Here is a 13,431-nt window from a genome sequence, read left to right on the forward strand (position 1 = left end):
GTTTTGGGTAGGGTGGGGGGGGTTGTGGGGGAGGTGGGGATAGGGGAAGGGGTGGGAGCCAATGGAGGTGCGGCAGCCGGCAGCTTTGTGGGATCTGAGGAGAAGGGCGCCATTTTTATGGGTGTGAGTTCTTTTGGGCATCGGCTATGGAGAGAGAAGGGAGGGAGGGAGGGAGGGAGGGAAGGTGGGGTGTAGGAGATGGAGGTGAGTTGGGGGGGAAGTTGGGTTCTGGGAGGGAGAAGAGGGGTGGGGAGGGGTTGCGGGGAAGGTGGGGTGGGTTCTGCATTTTTCAGTTTTTTTTTTTTTTTGTGAGAAGATTCAGGTTTTTTAAAATAAAAAAAAATTTGCCGCGTGGTACAAATGTGGCAACCACATCAGCTCTTAACAGATCAATGGATGGAAAATGTAATGGAGGTACTATATTGAAATAAAATAGTAGGTGAGGTATGAAAGTGAAATGTTTTAAAGATGTTGTATGAGATTGTAATAAAGGAAAACTAATGAAAAGGGCTTGAAAACTTTGAGTTTTAATGATAAGGACAAAATAAAGGGTAAAGTGAATAGTACCACGATTGACTTTTTAGTGTAAAAATGTGGTTTTTCGTTAAAGTGAACAGTACCGGGTGCTTTTCGTTAAAGTTCCCATTGTAATAAACCTCAAACCTGAGGGGGTATTATGCAATTTACCCTTATTTTTTTGTTCAAATTCAGAATTAGTGTGAATTATTTTGTTCTAGTTCCTAAAATAGTGTTTATTTTATTACCTTTCATAAATAGTGTAACTTTCAGAAATAGTGTGGCTTATTATGTTGTAGTTCTAGAAATAATGTGAGTTATTTTGGTTCACTTTCAAAAATAGTGTGGGATATTATGTTATAGTTTTAGAAATAGTATGATTATTTTTGTTCATTTTTCAGAAATAGTGTGGGTTATTATGCTGTAGTTTCAAAAATAGTTTGGGTTATTTTTGCTTACTTTCATATATAGTGTGGATTATTATGTTATAGTTCCACAAATAGTATGGGTTATTTTGGTGTAGTTTCAGAAATAATGTGAGTTATTTTGTTGTAGTTTTGGAAACAGCATGAGCTATTTTGCAAAAATAATGTGTCATTTTGCTATAGTTCCACAAATAGTGTGGATTATTTTGGTTCAGTTTCAGAAGTCGTGTTTGTTATTTTGCTATAGATTCAGAAATACTGTTTATTTTGTTCCATTTCATAAGTAACGTGGGTTATTTTGCTATAGTTTAAAAAATAATGCAGGTTGTTTTGTAGTAGTTCCAAAAATTGGGTGGGTTATTTTGTAGTAGTTTCAAAAATAGTGTAGATTAGTTTGGCTCAGTTTCAAAAATAATGTGAATTATTTTGGTTTAGTTTTCAGAAGTTCTATAAATAATACAAGATCACTCCACCAAATGACAAAAAAGAATATGTAATCACACTTTTGGACTTATGTTCAACAAATACTTTATAAAGATTCAATTTTAATTTTATTGTTTGACAAATTTTTTGTTTTTTAAATTTTAAGTTGGAGCAAAGACACGAGAACCCCACTTGAAATGGTGACTTCAAATTTCAATAGTAGTGTCTTTGACTGCATGATGACAACGATGACCGTGAATGTTGGATTATTTTTAGAGAGTTCTTGAAACATCATTGCAGTTGCTCCTTGTCTAGTCACACGTCTTTTTAGTTTGCTATGTGTAGCTGTGTATAGCTGAACTAACTTGACCATTTCATTGCTGCAGCATACTGTGTAGTTGCAGCTGAGGCTATTGGTCGAGAAATTCCTCTTGCCTTCCTCAACAAAATCAATAAGGATTTTACTGGCAAATATTGTCAGCCGTTAGTTGAAGCATTAATTGCAAACGGTATGAACAACGAATTAGGGTATCTGTGCTTTATCCTTTCTTTCATTAAAAAGATTGCGCCTTTCCCTTCCCTATGAGGTGCTCTAAAGCCTTAACGTTGGTTGCGAGGTTGTAGGTCCAAAATGAAGGTGCATATGGAATATGCTGAGGTGAAAGCTGCTCAGGTTTCAAAAGACAGAGAAGTTGCAATAGAAAACATTGAGAAGGTAAAGTGCCTTATGTGAACTCTTCTGATTTTGATTATATCTTTACTCTGCCAATCTATTTCGCGTGTTTAATATTGTTCATGTATTGAGAATAGAATCGAGGGTTGTGCTTGAGAAGAAAATCAAGGTCTCCATCGTTGATCTATAGCTTCATGGGGCACGATACTCTGATTCTTGCAGACTGCTTGCTGTATGAGGATATGGCCGCTTGCATGGCTGTGGATATGCTCCCGATGCTCCCCCGTTTGATAAATAAGATCACCTACGACCGTGATGGCTACACGATCAACTACCTGCTTGATTGCAACTTCAGTAATACCTCTCTCTCATATCTCTGTGTTTGATTTCGAATTTCGGGTCCAATAAGGTCTTGATCATGTATTTGATTTCCCTTTTTACTTCATTAATTGAATTGTTTCAATGGATGGCGTATTTTTGTTGAATCAATTGTTTCTGTTGGATATATGTTAACAATCTGTGATTTAATTATATATATGCTAATAAACTATAAATGCGAATATAAAAATTATTGAACAGAGTACGAACAACGAAATAAATTTAAACAGAAAAATTGAAGATCAAGGCTTGCGTACCGCAATGTCCTTGAAACAGAAATTTCATCTTTACTCAGTGCTTGTAGTTCTATGGACGATCAAGTTAGAATTTCAGCACCGAAAAACTTAACTTCTGACGAATTTCTATGTGGTTCTCTCAAAAATGATGTTTGTGATTGTAGAAGAAGAATATTGATTTTCTGTGACCTAAATACCATGCAGATGAATGTATATATAATAGAAGCATGCCTGTTCGCAACAAGTATAAGAATGAGATGTGTCTGTTGGGAGACATCTTCTCCAGAGGGGTGCTTTGCTCTGTGTTCTTTCTGAACTCTTCAGACTTCATCTGAAATGATGAGTCAGTTGGTAAAAAATACATAATTAATTAAATGTGAAATTAATTATTAAATAATTTAATTATTAGAGCCCGAGCTCCAAGGCCCAAGGCCCATCTTTTGATAATTAATTATATATTAATTATAATTAATTACCAATTAATTGGTGCACTCCAAAGCCCAACCTCAAGGGTGAGCCCAATTTTATTCTCCAAACCTATTACTCCAATCACTTTCTATAAAGGACAAAGCCTTATAAAGTGATAAAATCTTTTGGGAATGGCCAATGTGGGACAAAGAAATTTTTACTCAAACTACTCAAATTTCCAACAATACCCCACATTTGAGTTGAAATTTTATTCAAATTCCAACAATTACCCCACATTTGAATGCAAATGTAAATGCAAATTGATGACTAAGCTACCTAAAACTGAGAGAGAATAGACATTATATGCATCGAGTGAAGTGTCTTTTGAACTTGAACTTACCCTAGTGAAAACATATCGGGTTTACTTGCTGACGCATTGGATGTAGAAGATCTTGAATTGTTCACCGCAGTAGTAAACCGAGACAATATGCTACGTACATATCATGTCTGCCACACGTTAATTCATACGGTTGTGTTCATTTTGACCTTGAACAGATCCCGGATTTCATAAGAGCTTTAGAGAATTTATCCATGTCAATTCTCATAAATGCGGCCCCATTTACTCCTATATAGGTGACATTAATTAAGAATGGTCTGCTATATTCCTCTTGATAACAAGATATTAATGTCATTAAATGTATAAAACATAACCCCTCAAACGTCAACAGACAACACAATTTTATCATAAGAATGGGTAAGTTGTGTGGTCAACTTTTGAATCAAACTTAACCAGTTTGCCTATTGAACCTAGACCATGGGATCTCCAATCAGCTAGGTTAGGTTTCTGCCCAGTTCAATTCATTGAATTGGCTTGAGACCCATTCCCCTCGATGTAAATAATATTTGCTCTCTTAGTAGGCCTTTTGTCAAAGAATCAGCGATATTATCCTTTGACTTCACATAATCAATGGATATTATTCCATTGGAAAGCAACTTCTTAAGATTATTATGTCGACGCATGATGTGACGTGACTTCCCATTGTAAACATGACTTTTGGCCCTTGATTGCGCGACCATACTGTCACAATGTATATATAGCAGTTACCGACTTTGGCCACATGGGAATATCCTCCAGAAAATTTTTTAGCCACTCAGCTTCTTCGCCAGCCAAGTCTAAAGCTATAAACTCGGACTCCATGGTGGACCGAGCTATACATTTCTGTTTAGAGGATTTCCAAGATATTACTGCACCTCACAAGGTAAAAACATATCCACTTGTCGACTTCGATTCTGTAGTGTCAGAAATCCAATTGGCATCACTGAAGCCTTCTATAACAGGTGGATACTTTGTGTAGTATAATCCGTAGTCAAGTGTATTTTTCAAATACCTTAACACTCTTACTAAAGCATCACAATGCTCTTGTGTCGGATTACTTGTATATCTACTAAGCCTACTTACTGTATAAGCTAAGTCGGGCATAGTTGAATTCATCAAGTACATTAGACTTCCAAGTACTTGAGAATATTCAAATTGAGATATGGCATCGCCTTTATTTTTCTCCAACTTGCATCCAGCATCAAAAGGAGTTGCAGCAGGTTTGCAGTCAAATTGACCAAACCTTCGTAATATTTTTTCTGCATAATGGGATTGCATAAGAATCTTTCATGTCAAAACTTGAATTCAACATTTTCTTTGTTTTGTTTATTACATCTTTATCGCTTCCCATTATGAGCATATCATCCACATAAAAGCAGACAATAACACAAGTTTTATCATTACTCTTAATGTAGACAAATTTATCAGATTCATTTATTTTGAACCCATGTGTCAACAAAGTATGATTAAATTTCTCGTGCCATTGTTTTGGTGCTTGTTTAAGTCCATATAATGACTTAACTAATTTGCACACTTTGTTTTCTTGTTCTTTAAGCACAAACCCTTCAGGTTGTTCCATGTATATTTCTTCATCTAGTTCTCCATTTAAAAATGCTGTTTTTACATCCATTTGATGTATATCAAAGTTGTATACAGCCGCAATCGCTATTAACGTCCGAATTGACGTTATGCGAGAAACTGGATAATAGGTGTCGAAATAATTCAACCCTTTTTTTTTTACGATAACCTTTGGCTACTAAACATGCCTTGAACTTATCAATGGTTCCATCTGCCTTAAGTTTCTTCTTGAAAATCCATTTATGACCAATTGGTTTACTACCGGGAGGTAAATCAACCAATTCCCATGTGTTATTTTCCATAATGGATTCCATTTCACTTTTAATTGCTTCCTTCCATATAGGAGCCTCAGAAGAAGACATTGCTTCTTTAAAAATTTTAGGTTCATTCTCGGACAAGAAAGCAATGAAATATGGTCCAAAGTTTTTAGAAACTTTGATTCTTTTTCCTCTTCTTTGTTCCACATCATTTCCTTGGACACCAGAAGAAGAGGCTTCATCATGACTATAATCATGAACCCTCTTTGTATTACAATCATATTCCTTTTCTTTGTAAGGAAATATATCCTCAAAGAATTATGCATTCGCTGATTCTAATATAGTGTTGACATGTATATCAGAAATCGAAGATTTTACAACAAGGAACCTATAAGTAGCACTATTATTTGCACATCCAATGAATACACAATCAATAGTTTTAGGTGCTAATTTCGTTCTTTTTTGTAACGGAACTTGCACTTTTGCTAAGCAACCCTACACTTTGAGGGTTTTATAAGTGGGTCTATGTCCTTTCTATAGTTCATAAGGTGACTCATCAATCTTCTTTAGAGGAACCTTATTCAATATGGTATTTGCAGTAAGTAAAGCTTCACCCCACAAACTGTGTGGAAGCCCTGTACTATTTAACATGGAATTAATCATATCTTTGAATGTTCCATTTTTTCTTTCGGCAACACCATTTTGTTGTGGTGTGTATGGAGCCGTTGTTTGATGTATAATTCCATGTTGTGCACAAAAATCTGAGAAGACAGTAGACTCATACTCTCCTCCTCTATCGGATCTAAGTGCTTTGATTTTTCTCTCAAGTTGATTTTCAACTTCGGCTTTATATGTCTTAAACATATTCAAAGCTTCGTCCTTGCTATGAATCAAATAAACATAGCAATACTTACTGCAATCATCAATAAAAGTAACATAATAATTCTTTCCTCCACGAGTTGGTGTGGATTTAAAGTCACAAAGATCACTATGAATTAATCCAAGTAATTCATTTGATCTTTCCAGAATTGACTTTCTTGTTAGCCTAGCAAATTTCGATTCAGTACATGTTTCACACTTATGATTAAAATCAATTTCGAATTTAGATAATAATTCTAATTTAACCATTCTATGCATGGAACGAAAATTAACATGTCCTAATCTAGCATGCCAAATATTAGAAGACTCAACAATATAAGTAGAAGCATTTATTTTATTAGCATCATCAATGGCAATTACATTGAGTTTCATGAGGCCATCAGCCACATAACCCTTTCCAACAAACATTCCACCCTTGGTAAGTACAAATTTGTTGGATTCCATTACAAGTTTAAAGCCCTTAGCAATCAGAATAGGTCCAGAAACCAAGTTCCTCCTTATTTCAGGAACATGCAGCACTTTCAGCGAGGTGAGACTATTTCCAGATGTGAATTTGAGTACCACTTTGCATTTGCCCTCCAGTACAAATGAGGCAGAATTGCCCATATACAGCTTTTCTCTATGGGCAGCAGGATAGTATTCAGTGAATAGATTTCTGTCAGCGCATATGTGCTTAGTAGCACCAGTATCCAATAGTCATTCACTCACATTTGAGACCACATTGACCTCGGACACAACAGTAGCCAATTCTTCATTGGTGGTTGCCATGTTAGCATGATTGTTGATGTTTCCGTTGGATGATTTCCATCTTTGCGATGATAACAATCTTGTGCCTTATGACCAGATTTGCCACACACATAGCATGTGCCCTTAATCTTCTTCAGATTCTTGCCTTTGGGAGCAAGGGCGGATTGTACAAACTGCTTGGTTTTAGGAGCCTTATTCTTTTTCGGCTTGACCTTGGAATTTCCTCTCTCAACATAATTTGCATTGACTTCAATGGCAGCAAACCCTCCAGAATGGTCTACCTTTCTGTGGTCTTCTTCCACTCGTAGCCTCATGATCAAATTCTCCATATTCATCTCACGACGCTTGTGTTTGAGATAAATTTTGAAGTCATTCCACGAAGTTGGCAATTTTTCAATTATCGTCCCAACTTGGAAATGCTCATTGATCTCGCATCCCTCGAAGTGCAGTTCATAGATCAATTTCTGGATTTCTTCGACCTGAGAGAACAGATTTTGAATCCACCATTGTATATTTGAGAAACTTACCAATAACAAATTTCTTTGAACCAGCATCATTAATCTTATACTTTTTCTCCATGGATTCCCACAACTCCTTTGCTGTCTTGCACAGAGAATAAATGTCGTAAAGATTGTCATCCAAACTATTCAGAATATAATTCCTGCAACAAAACTCAGAATGATTCCAAGCTTTAATTGCCATGATAGTCTCTTTCGTCATTGGATTCTCATTAGACTTCAGAGCTTCTTCCTTGACAACATGAGCGAGATTCATTGGTGTCAGGAAGAACAACATCTTCTGTTGCCATCTCTTGAAGTCCAGCCCTTTGAACTTCTCAAGCTTTTCAAAGTATTTTTGCACAGCGCCATTCACATTTACAGATTGTTGATCCATAAATTTCTGTTTCAAGATTGTTAGATATGTGTCAACAATCAATGATTTAATTATATATATGCTAATAAACTATAAATGCGAATATAAAAAATTATTGAACAGAGTATGAACAACGAAATAAATTTAAATAGAAAAATTGAAGATCGAGGCTTGCGTACCGCAATGTCCTTGAAACAGAAATTTCGTTCCTACTTAGTGCTTGTAGTTCTACGGACGTCTGCTTTACCAGGATTCAACGATCAAGTTAGAATTCCAGCACCGGAAAACTTAACTTCTGGCGAATTTCTGTGTGGTTCTCTCAGAAAGGATGTTTGTGATTGTAGAAGAAGAATATTGATTTTATGTGTCCTAAATGCCATGCAGATGGATGTATATATAATAGAAGGATGCATGTTCACAACAGGTATGAGAATGGGATGTGTCTGTTGAGAGACATCTTCTCCAGATGGGTGCTTTGCTATGTGTTCTTTTTGAACTCTTCAGACTTCATATGAAAGGATGAGTATGTTGGTAAAAATAATAATTAATTAATTAAATACGAAATTAATTAATTAAATAATTTAATTATTAGAGCCCGAGCCCAAGGCCCATTGTCACAGCCCGTCCCGGAATTATTAATTCCGAGGACGTGAGATGACCAATGTGACCTTAAACGGGATTAAGGTGTGTAAATGTATGACATTTGTTTTACTTTAAGATCCTAAACTAGGGTTAGATTTATATTTGTATGTGTTAATTTGTGCTTGGACTTAGGTAGGGCCTCCTACCCTGAATTCCCTCCCTAAAACCCGTAACCTTTCTTCTCTCTTCTTCTTTCATTCCAGACTCTCTCTCTCTCTTATTCTTTTCTGAAAACTCTCTCATTCTCTCTCTTACTCTCGAACTCACGGCAACCACCAAGAACCACCACAATCTTGTACCAACGTTCCATTTAAGACCACCATCGTGATCCTGGGGACTTCACGAGCACGGGGATACCAATTTCAGGTGAGTTTCACTTCGAAAACCCTAGTTCTAAAGTTGCCGTGAGATGACACTGTTCATGAGCTTTGAATTGGTTACGTTTTAGGCTAAAACAAGATCACAGAGAGTTTATTAAGGTCCCAAGGAAGCTCGGAGTGCTTCGTTGGAAGTTTTTGGACGTAAGAACACGGAGATCGACAAGTTCAAAGTTTGGCCGGAGCTTTCGAGGCGTTTTCCGGCGAATCCCCGGCGAGTTAGGAGTCGAGGTAGGTATAAATCTCTTCGTCTCGTCAAGTACTACAACTTTCCTTTTTGTTTCACTCAATTTCGTTGAGTATTGAAGAAGTTATACTCATTTGAAAAATACCCAGTTTCCGGCGACCTCCGAGGCTTTCGATGAATTTTCCGGCCAAACCACGGCGAACTAGGTGTTGTGCAAGGTACCATTCTCTTTGTCTCTTCAAGGGCTACAACTTTCGTTTTTGAATCACTTGATTTCGTTGAGAAATGACAAAGTTATGGCAATTTGAAAAACTGCCCGGAAAACGGCCGCCGGAAAAACCAGTCCGGCGACCCAAGGAAGAAGAAGGTGCTACAGTAAAAATAAAAAATAAAAATAAAATTATTTTAAAAATATGTCGACGTCCGTGACGTCGAGTAGATCACTGTGGTATATTCATATACCTAAATTGAACACCGTATGAGAAAGTTATTGAGGATTGTTGGTTAGGTGTTCAAATAACGTTTTATAGTTTTCACATTTAGGTGAAAATGTGAATTGATGATCCGACCGTTGGATCGTCACCAAACTTTGATACGTTGTAATACGTAATATTTGAGGATTATTGGAACTTACGGATTGGGAATCCGAGTTACGGATCTTCCGGAATTGGAATTGTAAGTCCATAATATAAAATGTTAACCGTCACTTAGTTTTGGAAATTGACGGAGACCCGACCGTTGGATGGTAATGAAATTTTAGGATGTTGTCCTAGAGGTATAATGTGGACCTCTGGAAGTTATGGATTTAAAATCTGAGTGGCAGATCTTCCGGATCGATCAACGTAGTGACGTATTTTATATAAGTTATGTATTCTATCGATATGAATTCTGAGCCTGGATTTGATTACTATTCTAGGCGGCGATCGTCATGACGCCTTGATGTGTGGTGCTAGGGAGTTTTTGGACGAACTCCAGGTGAGTGGGCAGTTTTGTTTTCCGTATATATATATACTTGACGTTTCCCAGAAATTGAATTGAAATGAAAATATGTTTAAAATGAAATGCATATGAGTTATGTGGAAAAACGGGAAGTGAAATACCATGCATAGAATTGATATGAAAAGTATATAGAAATGTGAGTTGAAATGCCATGCATGAATTAATATATGATGCATATGTATGAATTGGTGCGGTGGACGCACAGGTAAGAATTGATTTATGATGCATATGTATGAAATGGTGCGGTGGACGCACAGATGAGTATTTAATTACTGTTATGATGATGATGATATATATTGAGCTCAAATCCTGCACCATGGTTTAGTGCTTATAGTATTCACCGCATCGCACGCTCGCCTTGGATCCAAGTAGATGCTAGTCGTACAGTCCACGCGGAGTGGGTACGACAGACCAGTCGCGAGAGTGTTAGTGAGATTCCGACTGGTGGGTGACCTTAGATTATGTGCACAGATGATTTATGAGAAGCACTAGAGCGTAACTTGCGTGCAGAAGGCCGGACGGGTCACAGAGGTGACTCCGGTAGAGTGATAATGATAGATTTTGAGCTCTAGGTTCAACCGTACAGGGCTATTAGAGGGCCTACGGTTGATTACTTTCTTGCACCTGATATGATTATGTTGATGCATTCATACCTTATTACTGTTGAGATGATGTGGCATGGCATAATTAATATGAGAAATGTTGAGATGATGTGGCATGGCATAATTGTTATGAAAATGTTGAGTTAACGACTTGAAGTCTTGAGAATATATATGTATATTTATATTTTACATTTCTGGGAAAGTATACAGGTTTTACGGAGAGGGGTTACAACGTTTTGAGAAATGTTTGGATTTGGAAAAAGAATTGTTTTACTGACCCACTCAATTTTGGTTTTGCGCCCCTCCAGGTTCAGGAATCACAAAGGTGTGGTGACTACGAGGAATTCGACGGTGTTCTGACAGATTGGACAAAATTAGGACTCACCTTCGGGTGTATCAACTTATAAATTGTATCTTAAAGCTTCCGTACTGTGCAAATGGTTACGTCACTCTCACGTGACGGCCAACATGCCCTCCTTCGGGACGGGGTGTGTCAGTTGGTATCAGAGCATGGTTGCAATCTTGGACATCTTGAGAAGTCCTAGTGAATTCTGTCAGAACTACACCGCCTCGTAGCAAGCCACGTAGTTAGAGGAACTTAGTCTCCCTGATTTAGCGGTTTAGGGGGAAACTATTACTATGGTGATTCAGTCTATTGTCTAAAGGGACATTTTAAGATGGGTAATGAGTTGAACTTGAATCACCTTATGAAATGATGAACCTGAGAGAGCGAAGTAACGGTTTAACCATTTGGAAAAGATGTTTCAGGTTATGCAAGTCAAAGGAAATTTCCTTCTGACAAGGGGTCGAGACGACTACCTGGTTTTGGTTATGAATTTGTATCCTGGTGGAAACAGGAGTATGAATTGTTGTCACCAGAGGAATCAGTCGATTGAGAATTGTTTAAGGACTTGTTTAAAGGAAAAGTTTATCCCTCCGGCATTTATCGATGGTAGTAAACAAGAGTTTACAAATATGAGACAAGGAAGGTGATGATCGAGGGATATTATAGAAAGTTTTCAGACTTGCCTCGTTCCATCCAGATATGGTTGTTAATTTGGTGGAGGTGTTATGTTGTTTTAAGCTGGGTGGCAAAAAGGGAAGTGGTATTTTGGGTGACCACTATCCATTATACTTCTTACCAGGAATATACGAGATGCTGTTGAGTCTTGAGGACTCTGAGAACATGATCAACGAGAATAAAGAAGAATAAGAAATGAATGGGAATTTAAAAGAAGACGATAAAGTTAATGATTCGTCTTATCAAGGATATAGAAAGATTCAGAGCTTCGAAAGAAGTGAAGCTAGAGTTAATTCTTCCAGCTGAGGTTTTAATGTCGCTGGTCAGAGTAAAAGTGATGGATATACTGGTAATCCCAGATATTTGAGACAAGGTGTCTCGAGTAAAGGAAATGTACTTTGTGCAGCAGGTACAAAATTAACACTTTGGGAAGTGTGAAATTAATGCATGTGTTTATGTGAACAGATGGGACACAGAATTGTGAATCGTCCCTAGAATCAGTTGTACTCAACAATTTTCCATGATATCATAGTGTCGATTCAGCAGAGTTATGGACTTAGTAGTTTGGTCGGATTGACCGTGAGTACAAAGAGATTTGATGAGTTATATGTTCAGCTGTACAGACCATGAGAAGTGGATTCGACTGACACATGAGAAATTGGTGAGTTATAGGCTCGGCCGTACCGACCACGCGGAGTGGATCCGGCCGACGTACTATTGAGATAAGAGTTGAATCAGTCGTATTGATCATTCTAGTTGACTTCGGCTGATATATTTCTTATTATGTATGTTATTACCTTGAGAGTAGTAAATAAATGTAGTTGAGATGAGTGTATGTATTTTGCATTGAGTGACAAAATAGTAATGTTATATCTTTGAGAGTGGTTGCCTACTTATCGAGACAACGATGATTTATCAGTATTGCGGGCTGCAGACCGTAATATTAATAACTCATTCGTGGATTCGTTAAGCAAGCAAACCGGTAGATTATTTTACGTTAGTATTGTACTTATTTGGAATGCTTAATAATAATAGAATATATATTGTATCAGTTAATTCTGTTCCATTAGATTGGTTGGTTATAATTGTGACAAGACGAAATGTTATGGGAAACCAGTACTTTCCATCGATCTGGATGAACAGAGATTACTTTTGTAAGTATGCAAAATGGATTGAGTCAGGCTGTTATTTATGCTGTGAGAGCAAAGAGATTGTTTTCGAAAGGCTGTCAAAAATACTTAGCTCATGTGGTGCTAAATGATGTTGTTTGGAGTAGTGTGAATAATGTCGAAAGAGTTAGACTTTTCTTGATGTCTTCCTTGAAAGTATACCTGGATTGCCTTCAGGCAGAGATATGAGGTTCATTATTGATTTGTTGCCAGGTATAAATTTATATTGGAGATTGGTTCAGGATGAGTTAAGGGAATTGGAAATTCAGTTGAGAGAATTGGTTGATAAAAGTTTTATTCAACCTAGTACAACACTTTTGAGGAGCCCAGTTTGTTGGTGAGGAAGAAAAATGGATCTTGAGACTGTTCATTGATTATAGACAATGGAGTCGGGTAACGATTGAGAACCGTTATCCATGGTGATGTACTGATGTTTATTTAACCAGCTCAGAAGTAAATTGCGAAGATTCAAAGATTGAATTGAGATCTGGTTACTACCAATTGAATATTTTAAGTGACGTTGATCATAAGATGGTTTTCTGGACTTGTTATAGTCTTTATGAAGTTTGGTGATGCTATATGGATACTCATGCTGTTTTATGAGTTGATGGATGAAGTATTCCAATAATGCCTTGATAAATTGATATCATTTTCATTGACGATAT

General features: G+C 37.0%; 2 long non-coding RNA genes across 2 annotated transcripts; both read left to right on the plus strand.

Moving 5' to 3' along the window:
- Positions 1 to 1,740: 1,740 nt before the first annotated feature.
- On the plus strand, positions 1,741 to 2,359 carry LOC103400197 (uncharacterized). The gene is made up of 3 exons (XR_011575875.1): positions 1,741 to 1,873; positions 1,989 to 2,079; positions 2,175 to 2,359. It is a non-coding gene; the product is annotated as an uncharacterized lncRNA (long non-coding RNA).
- Positions 2,360 to 8,383: 6,024 nt separating this feature from the next.
- Positions 8,384 to 11,117, plus strand: LOC139192373 (uncharacterized). The gene is made up of 3 exons (XR_011576512.1): positions 8,384 to 8,777; positions 8,860 to 9,019; positions 9,125 to 11,117. It is a non-coding gene; the product is annotated as an uncharacterized lncRNA (long non-coding RNA).
- Positions 11,118 to 13,431: the final 2,314 nt, after the last annotated feature.

This window comes from Malus domestica, chromosome 15 (assembly GCF_042453785.1).
Source record: "Malus domestica chromosome 15, GDT2T_hap1".
Lineage (NCBI taxonomy): Eukaryota > Viridiplantae > Streptophyta > Magnoliopsida > Rosales > Rosaceae > Malus > Malus domestica.